The sequence below is a fragment of the Rhipicephalus microplus genome, unplaced genomic scaffold, assembly GCF_043290135.1.
Source record: "Rhipicephalus microplus isolate Deutch F79 unplaced genomic scaffold, USDA_Rmic scaffold_199, whole genome shotgun sequence".
Lineage (NCBI taxonomy): Eukaryota > Metazoa > Arthropoda > Arachnida > Ixodida > Ixodidae > Rhipicephalus > Rhipicephalus microplus.
In genome coordinates, this window is record NW_027464770.1 from 212,501 (window position 1) to 218,821 (window position 6,321).

A 6,321-nucleotide genomic window follows, 5' to 3' on the forward strand; every position below is an offset into this window, starting at 1 on the left:
GGTGCTGACGCAATGTGATTTCTGCCCAGTGCTCTGAATGTCAAAGTGAAGAAATTCAAAAAAGCGCGGGTAAACGGCGGGAGTAACTATGACTCTCTTGTGGTAGCCAAATGCCTCGTCATCTAATTAGTGACGCGCATGAATGGATTAACGAGATTCCCACTGTCCCTATCTGCAACCTGCGATACATTAGTGGTGCAGGTGGGCCCCCCCCAAGGCCCTTCTCACATTCTGTCCCTATCTGCAGCCTCACTGGTACCTCCCGCTTCGGGGCCTTCTGCGATCATCAAATCTGTAAGTAGTCCTCTAAATTTGCTCGCATGACCTTATAAAGGCTTGGAGCGTCTCGGGCGATGCGAGACGGGCGTTGAAGTGACCGCAATCTGGCTAAATCAACGACGCACATCGCGGTTAGGGCTAGAGGTAGCAGCCACTGGCCTCACTTCGAACAAATTAGAAATTCGGCAAGAAAAAGTTGTTTCGCACCTTGAAAGCCACTCTCATCGCTCCTGGGACGTTCCGAAGCCTCGCCGCTACCATCTCGGCTTGATTCAGCGAGATACAGGAGATTTATCAGCAAAAATCAACTTTCTTACCACGTGTATGCGCCGGTATGGGGGCTGCCATCTTGGCTGGGCATAACTGTAGAGCCTGCCCCCTGGAGTTCAAAGTTCGATTAAAAAGCAATTGAGCACTTTAATTATCCGTGATAGTGTTAAATTGTGCAGAGGAAGGATATAGGGTAGTGAGCTGAATCTGGCCAAATTTCGACCGTCGAGAAGAAATTAACAATTATTTTTTCCCACCATACGACCTTGTGGGGGCCGCCATCTTGTTGTGGGACCCAACCATTTTGAGTATAGCATTCATATCTCGGCTTCTAGAGGCTCTGGGATGATAATTTAGGTGTCAAAAGATTCGTTTAAATGTGGAGATAGACATAAAAAAAACCGCGAGAGCCTAGCACAATTGAGAACGCCAAAAAAATTAATTATTCAGGAGACATCTTCAGTGTTGCCTTCCTACTAGTTTTTTTTGGCTAGATTTGGCGGAACATCAGCAATTCACAAAAACAGCTAGGAAACTTCCAACTATTGCAATCCGAACCGAAAAGGGAGGGACACAGGATTACTCGACATCCGTGGCTGCTATTTTGGGTGAGACTACCCTGGTTTCGCTGAAAGGTAAACATGGGAAAGAACAAAAAAAAAATTCAGTGACAAAAGAGGAAATGTTGAGAAACAGCCCAGCGGTAAAGGCAAAGACGAATATAAAACAACCACTAGAAAAAAGAGGCCCGGGGGCAGTTACCGGAAAAGAGGACCACACTCTAACACCTATAGATGATGGTGATGATCAAGGGAGTTTGACTACAGTTTATTCAGAACATGAAGACGACTGGTGGTCTTCAGATGACGAAGCTCCGGAAACAGGGGAGAACCTCGCACAGGATAGACACCTCAGCTCTAAAACCAGCACAAATAAAGGAAGGGAAAAGGTAAGTAAATCTACACTAGAGGAAAACAAAGAGACACAGTCTCAACCGAATTCGGCACAGGAGAAGACAGATCGTAAGGATCATGAAAAACACAAAGATGAAGGAATAGATCAAGACAGTACAAAGGAGACTTCTAGGGCAAAACAGCTGTTAAAAAAGTTAATGAAAGTGGACAAGTCCTTTATGAAGGCGCTCTTGGCATTGGCGGCTGGAGATCAACAAAAGGAAAAGTTAATAGACAGGATCATGACGGAATTTTCTAGGACAAAAAATTTGGCATTGGAAGCCACCCATGAGGTAGCGAGGCTAGAAGGTGCCAGAGACAAAGAACAAAAGGCAACGACAACGGTCGCATCATATGCGGATGCGGTTAAAGGTAGGACGAGCACGACAACAGAGGGTAACCAAATTTCCCATCTTTCACAAACGCAAAAGGATGAGAATGAAAAACAGAGAGCCAAATTTGCACTTTTAGTCACGTCCGAGACGTTGAACACAGCAGAAGTACAAGCTGCCATAAAAAAAAGGATAGACCCACAGGAGCTCGGGTTAAGTGACCCAGAAATGCGAGAGGGGAAGCGAGGAATGGTAGTGTCAACCTCGTCAAAAGAAGGATTAAAAAACCTAGAAAACCTCATGGAAAACGACCCAGAACTCAGAGCAAGAATGAAAACGCAGAGGCCAAAAAGTAAGAAACCAGAATTAAAGATTATTGGCATAGATGAAGAACTCACATCTGAGGAAATAATTCGGAAACTCATTTCACAGAATAGATTAACATGTACAGAAGAAGATATAAAAATAGTAACCACATGGCAAGGTAAAGAAGGAAAAACGGTAATCGTAAGCTTGGAATACAGAGCTTGGAGACAATTGCAAGGTAAAGAGCAATTAAACATCGGATGGAATAGGTGCCGAGTATTCGACAATACTTATGTTCCAAGATGCACCTTCTGTGCTAAATACGGCCACACACAAAAATGGTGTAGATCTCAGACGCCGCGATGCACTGAGTGTAGTGGCAGACATCACTACAAAGAATGCAGAGTTGAAGATTACCTATGCAGCGCCTGCAAGCAGGACGGGTGGGAACCAGAAATGGTAAGTCATTCCATGATGTCAAGGGCATGCCCTACTTACAAAGCCAGAAGGGAGCAGGAGCTCGACAGAATTCTCCGCCAACTTGAGTTAACAGCACTCTAATTAGACAGGATACGCAAGCGGTATCCAAACGACAACTCCGGGTTTAGACAGTCTTTTCCCTCGTATAAAAAAAAAAAAAAAAAAAAGAAAAGAAATGGTGAATACAAAATTAAATTCAACAGAAAAATTAGAAATGATACAGGTTAACTTAGGCAGGTCCTTTAAGGCGAATCAGAATTTAAGCATTTATCAACAAAGGAGAAATCATCATATTTCATTAGTTCAAGAGCCCTATCACTTAAAAGGTAAAATTATACCATGTTCAATAAAAGATAGAATTATTGCGCATGAGGAAAACCCAAAAGTTGGCATCATATTCCACTCAAGGGTAACCAACATATTTCCAGTACAAATAGAAGAGGATTTTATTGCAGTAATAATGAAATTTAAGAACAAACAACTTCTCCTAATCAACTGCTATGCAGCACCTAAGGGGAACATAGAGAACCTACTAACTAAAATAGAGAACGTGATTCAAAAAACACACATAGAGAACATTTTAATAACAGGAGATTTTAATGCAAAAAGCCACAGTTGGGGAGGTGACAAACTAGATGATAGAGGGGAATTAGTTTTAGAGTTTATTATTAAAAATAACTTAAACTTAATAAACGACAAGAACAGTGAACCAACATTCCAAAATTCAAGGGGCAAAAGTTGGATCGATCTATCTATTGTTTCAAACAATTTGATTAGGGAAGTTAAAAATTGGAAGGTCTTAAATGAACCTTCATACAGTGATCATAAATTCATCAAAATAGAAATATTCGAAGAGGCCAAATTACAAATGTTTAAAATAACTAAAACAGGGAAACAAAGAGCATTAACAGATTTACTAAAGATGGATTGGGAATTACAATCACGAAATCTGAATAATGTACAGGAGGTCGAGCATTTAATACAAAAATTTTATAATACATTGGAAAACTTATACAAAAAATATGAAAAACGCATTACCAAGGGAAAAGGTCAAGAGAAAAGCTGGTGGAACCTGGAACTAGAAATACAAAGGAAAAAAGTTAGAGCAATGAAAAGACGGTTCAAAAGAAGTCGAGGGGATATAAGAGAAATCTTTAAAGCTCAATATTATGAAGAACATAAATTATATGTAGAAAATATTGCACAGGCGAAAAAGAAGGATTGGGAAAATTTTTTAGCCAAAGTAACGAGGAATCCTTTTAATATAGGATACAAATTAGCCCGGAATCAAATTAAAAAAGCAGTCATTATAAAAAGCATGATAAAAGAGGACGGTTCATCAACAAATTGTCTTACAGAAACAGTCGACTATATTATAAGTAAATTATATGATTTAGCAGGAGAAAACGAAGTAAACGAAACAAAAGTCGAAGAAGAGGAAATAAACAATGACATTGAAGATGATGGGGAGTTTACGCAACAGGAAGTGGAAGCAATAATTAGGAACCTAAAGAAAGATATCGCACCAGGACCGGACAACTTAACAACGGAATTTATTCAATTAATAAATCAAAAGCAAAATACCTTTTTTGTAAATATATTTAATTGTTGTTTAAAACTAGGATATTTTCCTCAGGACTGGAAAGTATCAAAAATAATATTGATCCCCAAAAAGAAAAGTCAGAATACACCTGCAGATTACCGACCAATTGCAATAAACTCAATATTCGGAAAGATCCTAGAAAGCTTACTCAAAGACCGCATATATCACTTCTTATACAAAAACGAATTATTCCCCAAAAATCAATACGGGTTCAAGCACGATACCTCGACAATTCAGGCATTAGAGAACATAAAGAAAAAATTAGACCAAGCTTCTCTAGATAAAGAGGGAGCTTTGATTATATCAATGGATATCAAAAATGCATTCAACACCATTGATAAAAAAGAAATAATTAAGTACTTAGAAGAAAATAATTGCCCAAAAAATTTAATAAAATTAACCAATGCAATCATGACAAATCGAAAAATCTCGTACAAAAACGAAAACATTCAGAAAATGTATGGCCTAAGAAAAGGATCCCCCCAAGGATCCCCATTAAGTCCATTACTATGGACCATAATGATTACAGAGGTACTGAGGGAAAAATACCCAGAAAAAACATATGTGCAAGCTTTCGCCGACGATATCACAATAATAATTAAAGGAACATCTAAAAGAAAGCTACAAGATAAAGCAAACCAGACATTAAACATAATACAAAAATGGGGCCTCGAAAAAAAGATTGAATTCAATGCAACAAAAACCGAATTTATGGTTATTAAAGGAAAATATTCAAAAAGCCCACCAATACTTAAATTAGGAGACAATAAAATAAGAAAGGTACAGCAAATGAAAATATTAGGAGTAATCTTAGATGAAAACCTGTCTTTCCTTCCGCATTTAGATTATATAAAAGAGAAAGTGTTCGACTTGTCAATTAACTTAAACAAATTTACAGGTAAAAACAGAGGTATTAAAAACAAACAACTTAGGGAAATATATGTAAGGGGAATGGAAAGAATAATAACTTATGCAGGCCCAGTCTGGTATAGAAACATTGGCACCATAATCAAAAGATTGAAATCAATACAACGGAAACCATTAATATCGATAACTAAAGCCTATAAAACAGTTTCAAATAATGCATTAAACGTCTTAGCTAATGTTCCACCAGTACATCTAAAATTAGAAAAAGAGATAGAACTACACAACATTATCAAAAATGGAAAGCAGTTTATTTGGAATGACAAAATTTTCGATGCGGATTCTATTACTAAAAAAATTGACAAATGGAAAATTCATCCGTCTAAAAGATTAAGATTTAAGTTTAATAAAGAACTCAATCAAGAAACAGATTACAAAATTTTTACAGATGGTTCAAGCAATGAAATTGGAGCTGGGTCAGCTTTTGTAGTTATGAAAGAGCAAAAATTATTAGACACCAAACAATATTCATTACCAAAGTACAGTAACAATTTTGAAGCAGAAGCTATGGCTATAACCAAGGCCATAGAATATATTAGTTTACAACAAAATCGAAGCACCTATCATTTGCTGACAGACAGCCTGTCAGTCCTACAGGGGATAAATAATCCAGAAAACCTCAACCCCTATATATTTAAAATTAAGCAACTGCTCCAAAATGCTTCAGTAAACAACCAAATTATTCTAACATACGTAAAAGGACACAGTGGAAACATCGGCAACGACATAGCAGACGAATTGGCAAAAAAGGCAATAAGATTCGGAGAAGAAGTAGGGGTCCAAATTTCTAAGAATTTTATCAAAAAGGAGTTACAAAAAAAATTGTATCACAAATGGGAACAACTTTGGGCCCAAGACAAAATAGCTCGAAAAAGCTATATACACAATTGGATAAAACATATTAATCAGATTCCAAATCAATTTATTGCAAATTATCAGATTTCACAAATTTTAACAGGACATGGACGGTTTCCTCACTATCTGTTCAGGTTCGGGATAAAACAAAACAGAATCTGCCCTTGCAACATGGAAGAAACAGACATAGAGCATTATTTTACGATTTGTAAACTAACCGAAAAATATAGAGCACAGCTGAAGAGATTTTGTGGAGGCCCTGCTCAAGGAAAACGGGAACTTATTGAAAATGTACAGGCCAGGGCGATCCTGGAGGAGA

General features: G+C 37.7%; 1 pseudogene; it reads left to right on the plus strand.

Annotated features, from left to right (window-relative positions):
* Nucleotides 1-235, plus strand: part of LOC142791919 (large subunit ribosomal RNA) — a 2,857-nt pseudogene extending 2,622 nt beyond the window's left edge.
* Nucleotides 236-6,321: the final 6,086 nt, after the last annotated feature.